The following is a 6,165-nucleotide window of genomic DNA, read 5'->3' on the forward strand; positions in this document are numbered from 1 at the left end:
GATAATACATCTTATATCTGCTCCAGAAATGATAAGATAAAGGGAAGTATGTAGGAGTATATAACACAAGATGGGCCAGGTATTGATAATTGTTGATGATGGGTCACAGTGAAGTACTTTATTATAGTCTTTGATTTCTATATATGGTTAAAGTTTTATACAATAAATAATTTAAAATACATATGCAAGGCCAACATGATATAAATATATATAAGTAAAGTTTTTGAGACAAGAAAACATAACTGTGTTCCTTTCATTGTCGTGTCATTTGCTACGTGTTTTGAATCATTTAAAATCAGATAAAAATGTCATATTTGAGGCTTCGTGTTTTTAGTGTATATTTTGTTGGTAGAGGTGTTTCCACAGCAGCAGAATTTACATTTTCTGGCAAAACTTCTCATGTGTCAGTACTTTTAATATTGTATACATCAAATTATAGTAAAAAGACAACTATAAACAAGATGCAGTTCCTCTACTTTAATTAACCACACAGCTCTATTATAGTAAGCCAAAATTATATTCCACCATCAAGTAGGGTTCTTTCATTACATCATTTTGTGATGGATCATTAAAAATATCTTGAAAACCAATAGCTTCATCATTACCCCTCAACATATCCAGTGAAAGATTTGAGCTAGGAAAAAATGGAAGATACTGAACATGCTCCACTGCATTGAATTCCATTTGTAATTCTATTAGAGCAAATAGACCCTGGATGTTTCTTAACGTGGATAAATTCATTTTATTTCCATTGAGCATTTTATTTTGGTATACTAGTCAGCTGGGGCTGCCATAACAAAATACCACCAACTAAGTGGCCTAAACAGTAGACATTTATTTTCCCACATTCTGAAGGTTGAAATCAAGATGCTGGCAGGGTTGGTTTCTCCTAAGGTCTCTGTCCTTGGCTCACAGACAGCTGTCTTCTCATTGTGTCCTCACTTGGCCTTTGTGTAAATCTCTGGTGTCTCTTCCTCTTCTTCTAAGGATATCAATCATTGGATTCGGGTCCTTATGACTTAATTTAATCTTAATTACCTTCTTAAAGTCCCTATCTCCAAATACAGTCACCTTGGGAGTTAGGGCTTCAATATATGAATTTGGGTAATACTGTTCAGTACGTAACAAGCTGAAAAGTTTTTTTTTTTTTTCTAATAATTCAAGAGGATGACTGAGCAAAAGTTAATTTTTCACATAAGAAAAATATTTTGAAAGAAGATCATGACTTTCAAAAGGTCCACTTGCTGAAAGTTCAGAGACTGGAATACTATCCATTAGCTGAGATCCAAGTCCTCTGGCATTCACTTTCAGCCTGCTCTGCACACAGCCACTCAGCCCCCTGATGTCAGCCAGCCTGTCACTTCTAATTTTGGGAGTTGATTCCTCACATCTGCTGGCACATGCTTTTTTTTTCTAATATGCACAGATTTGTGGTCAAAAAGATTTAAAAGTTACAGATAGCAAATAAACATACGAAAAGATGCTTCACATCATATATCATTAGGGAAATGCAAATTAAAACGAGATACCACTACACACCTATCAGAATGGCTAAAATCCAGAACTGACAACGTCAGATGCTGATGAAGTATGGAGCACCGGGAATTCTTATTTATTTCCGGTAGAAGTGCAAAATGGTACAGTCACTTTGGAAGACGGTTTGGTGGCTTCTTAAAAACTAAACATACTCTTACCATACAACGCAGCAAATGCACTCCTTGGTATTTACCCAAAAGAGTTGGAAATGTATATCCACACAAAAACCTGCACATGGATGTTTACTGCAGCTTTATTCACAAACGCCAAAACCTGGAAGTGACCAAGATGCCCATCAGCAGGAGAATGGATAAAGAAACTGTGGTGCATCCAGGCAACAAAATAGTATTTAGCACTAAAAAGAAATAGCTATCAAGCCATTAAAAGACATGGAGTAAACTTAAATGCATATCACTAAGTGAAAGAAGCCAATCAGAAAAAGTTACGCAGTGGACTTCTCTGGTGGCACAGCGGTTAAGAACCCTCCTGTCAATGCAGGGGACACGGGTTCAATCCCTGCTCCAGGAAGATCCCACATGCTGCGGGGCAACTAAGCCCTTGCTCCACAGGTACTGAGCCCACGCTCTAGAGCCCACGAGCCACAACTACTGAAGCCCATGCGCCTAGAGCCCTTGCTCTGCAACAAGAGAAGCCACCGCAATGAGAAACCTGCGCACTGCAGCAAAGAGTAGTCCCTGCTCGCTGCAACTAGAGAAAAAGCCAGCGTGCAGCAACAAAGACCCAACGCAGCCTAAATAAATAAATACATTTAATTAATAAAAAGAAAATGTTACGTACTGTTTGATTCTAACTATATGATATTCAGAAAAGAGACAAACTATGCATATGTTCAGTAGTTGCTCAGAGGGAAAGGAGACATGAATAGGTGAAGCACTGAGGATTTTTAGGGCAGTGCAAATACTCTGTACGATGCCATAATGATGTATACATTTCATTATACATTTGCCAAAGTCGACAGAATGCACAACACCAAGAACGAATCTTTTTTTTTTTTTTGGCGGTACGCGTGCCTCTCACTGTTGTGGCCTCTCCCGTTGCAGAGCACAGGCTCCGGACGCGCAGGCTCAGCAGCCATAGCTCACGGGCCCAGCCGCTCCACGGCATGTGGGATCTTCCCGGACCGGGGCACGAACCCGTGTCCCCTGCATCGTCAGGCGGACTCTCAACCACTGTGCCACCAGGGAAGCCCCCAAGAGTGAATCTTAATGTAAACTATGGACTTTGGGTAACTATGATATATCAATGTGGGTACATCAATTATAACAAATGTACCATTCTGGTGAGGGGTGTTGATAATGGGGGAAGTTATGCATGCCTGGGGACAAGGCATATGGGAAATCTCCATACTTTCTGCTGGATTTTGCAGTGAACATAAAGCTGTTCTAAAAAACAAAGTCTATTTTTAAAAAATAATAGAATTTTAAAAGTTTTAAAAATTTGAATCACACCCCTTTTATTTACTGTGTGATTTTGAACAAATTAATTAGTATCTTTGTAGTCCAGTATACCTATCTGGAAAATGGAATAATAAAAGTATTTGCTTTACAGAATGATTAAGGATAATTTTAAATGAAAAAATAAGGATTTTACAAAATGCTTTCTGATACTGATTTGTACTAAATTGACGGGAGGCTTTCAGCTGGGACATAAGTGAAAAACAGTGCAGATAGGGGGCCATTTATTCCTTTACACTACTTCTATAAGGGAAATCATAGAAATATTTCTTTCTAACGATTATTTTATAGATTCTCGAGATCTAGATATAAGATTTATGTCTATAATAATCTTGCTTCATTAAAAAATAATAACTGTTTTCACGAAGCAATGTATATTCATGGTACAAATTTTAAACTTAACTAAATCATACATGGTGAAAAGAAATTCCCCCTACTCCCTTCTTCATCATATATATATATATATATATATATATATATATATATTGCATATAGATGACCTAGTTTTATTAGTAAGAACTTTGGTAAAATTTGTTTACTTAAAAATAAAAGATTTGCCAGAGCAATGTATTACTTCCTTTACATACCTTTCCCTTAATTTTCAAAACATCATTTCTAATAAACTCATGTTCCCACTGTGTAAAGAAACCGAAATTTAAAGTGATTAAGGAGCTGCTCAGAACTGTGAGTTAGGATTTATCCCATATCTATGTGATTGTGATTCCAAAACCAAAGGCTTTTAATTTGACTAATCAGCTTTATTAATGCTGAGTTCCTGAGTAAAGATTCAATTTATTCTCTTACCTAAAATAACATTTTCTAATCTTTAAAAAGTTTTACTTTGATTTTCTTTGTTCCCTATACCCATCTTTCTCCCTTGCCACCTCCCTAAACCTCCTAAGAACTGTCATTTTCTAGGATTTCAGGATGAGACTCTGTACAATCACATTTTTTTCACTTTTTCTAACTTTAGAAATGTGGTAGTCAATGACGAGTTTAGACAGCTTTTCTTCAGATTCAATTTTGGTCATATACAAGACTCATTCAGCCTTCTCAGGTCCTTTCATGAACAGTCTCAGAAGTAAGGCACCTTAGATTTGATACATTTCCAGTCTCATAAAATGCGCTGTTCACTTTCAAGTATGTTCATTCATAGCCACTCTCTTTCTATACCTCAAAGTCAAGAGAGGTATTCCTATAAAAGAATTTCGAACCCACCGCTGTTAATTCCGTATGAATACTGCAAGGAGATGATAGAAATACCCAAAGGAAGCACCATTTTAGCACCGGGCTAAAACAAAATAAAATGTCAAGTCATATTTGTCTCCCTCTTTTATTCCATCTATTTATTATTAAGCACAGATATTAAAAAAAAAAAAAAAACCTAAGAGCTAATATGTGATTTCAGAGCTTTCTGTCTTTCAAATAACTTATGCTAACTGGTGTGTCCATAGACAGTGTGATATAATGGAAAGCATAGTAGCTGGATGAGCTCCAATTCTTACTAATGGAAGATCCTAGGCATCCATTCACTAGTCTTCAGCTTCAACTTCCATAAAATCATTCTAATATCTACTGGGGCTATTTAGAAGCTTCAGTGGTATGTATTAAATGTTTTATAAACTGTAAAACATGTAAAGTGGAGGGTATATTATCTCTGAAAAAGGTATGTTTTTTGGTAACAGAGTTTTGCCACAAAACCTCATTCCTTTTTCACTGCACTTAAGAGTCCATACAAATATTTAAAATTAGTTTCAAATTTGGCATATGAATTTGATCCATGGCTGGGGAGATGGAAAGGTAACATAATGACAGAGTCATGCAAGCTCCAGGAAGAATGACTCTGTGAATTTTAGCAGCATCTTCTAGAGTGCTGGGGTAGAGAGATAAAACTCAAAGAAACTTTTTCAGAAGGGGAATGGAGAATAAGAGATATAAAGTTCCATGTCTAAAGCAACCAAAATAATCAACTATACTCCAATATAAAATAAAGGTATTTTTAAAAAGCAACAAAAATAATTATTGGTGAAAACTCTATAACCCAAAACCCAAGGCTGCCAGATAAGCTTTTCCTTTTCTCAACATGGATATGTACTGTCTCCAAAACTCTCATGCTGGAGTCTCAGGTAATGGACAACTCAGCAGTGGGAACTATATGGGAACAGACAGCTCTGATCAGCCTAACTCAATTCATACCATAAATGTAACTCTCAGGAGTAGTTCTAAAAAAAAAGAGTAGTTCTGATGCTAACTAACCTTCTGAGATTTTCAGCTTGGAGACAGATGCCCAACAACCTGTATCTATAAATAATAAGAATACACGTGGGAGCTAATCACTTGTTCTTGCTTCCACCTTTAACAATTTTGATATTTTGTTTTTGTTAATTGCTACTTTGAAAGCACATATGCAGAATAATAGCTTTCAGTAAAGAAATTTCAGAAAATCAGTTATCAGGCCTGAAGATAATGTTCATTCACTGAGTGAGTGCTAAACTGGACGATTAATGAATGAGGAATGAAGATAGCTTTATAAGGTAAATAGTTGTTTCCTCTTTTCTAAAGATAAATGAGAGTTCTTTAAGTCTTAGCTGATATCTTGGGACCATAGAAAAATACAAATATAAACCTGTCTTTATTTTTTAAATAGATGTATTCCTAGTATGTGCAACTTACTACTTTATAAATCTAACATATTTTTCTGAGTTAATTAAAGGGGCTTGATATTCACATTTCGAAAGTTGAATACTCTTTAAAAAAAAATTTTTTTTTATTTTTTAGCCACGTTGCACAGCATGTGGGATCTTAGTTCCCCTACCAGGGATCGAACCCGCGCCCCCTGCATTGGGAGCTCAGAGTTTTAACCATCGGACCGCCAGGGAAGTCCCTAAACACTCTTTTTTTTTTTTTTTCTTTTGCTGTACGTGGGCCTCTCACTGTGTGGCCTCTCCCGTTGCGGAGCACAGGCTCCGGACGCGCAGGCTCAGCCGCCATGGCTCACGGGCCTAGCCTCTCCGCGGCATGTGGAAACTTCCCAGACCGGGGCACGAACCTGTGTCCCCTGCATCGGCAGGCGGACTCTCAACCACTGCGCCACCAGGGAAGCCCTGAACACTCTTTTAATGTGTATAAATATTATTAAATATATCTTTTTAAA

At 36.9% G+C, this 6,165-nt stretch overlaps 1 pseudogene; it reads right to left on the bottom strand.

Moving 5' to 3' along the window:
* Positions 1–498: 498 nt before the first annotated feature.
* LOC116764013 lies at positions 499–1,866 on the bottom strand (annotated as a pseudogene).
* Between the last annotated feature and the right edge of the window lie 4,299 nt (positions 1,867–6,165).

The sequence above is a fragment of the Phocoena sinus genome, chromosome 13 (genome assembly GCF_008692025.1).
Source record: "Phocoena sinus isolate mPhoSin1 chromosome 13, mPhoSin1.pri, whole genome shotgun sequence".
In the NCBI taxonomy this organism is placed as follows: domain Eukaryota; kingdom Metazoa; phylum Chordata; class Mammalia; order Artiodactyla; family Phocoenidae; genus Phocoena; species Phocoena sinus.